We start from the raw sequence: 302 nt of genomic DNA, 5'->3' as shown, positions 1-302 counted from the left end.
GCAGCTTCGGCTTGCTTGGGTGTGTGATGATCCCACACTCCTGGGAGAAACTCATCAGGGATGAAAGACTCGTCCAGGAATTCTGCGGGAGGCGTTTCCTCGTGGTCGGGTGTAGCAGCTGCTTCCTTCCACGTGTTCTGCCCCTTTTTTCCTGACGCAGGCACTCTTGTTTTGGGAGGGGGAAGGGGGAGCTTTCGTCCCAGTGACCACAGTACGAGAGGGTTAAATGGGAATTGGTGCTGGACGGACAAGGGTCGGGGCCGGGACTCGAACCCGCGACCCGGACCGCGATTCGGGGTCCG

Source organism: Mesitornis unicolor, unplaced genomic scaffold (assembly GCF_000695765.1).
Source record: "Mesitornis unicolor isolate BGI_N332 unplaced genomic scaffold, ASM69576v1 scaffold47934, whole genome shotgun sequence".
NCBI classification, from domain to species: domain Eukaryota; kingdom Metazoa; phylum Chordata; class Aves; order Mesitornithiformes; family Mesitornithidae; genus Mesitornis; species Mesitornis unicolor.
This window is presented reverse-complemented; position numbering follows the sequence as displayed.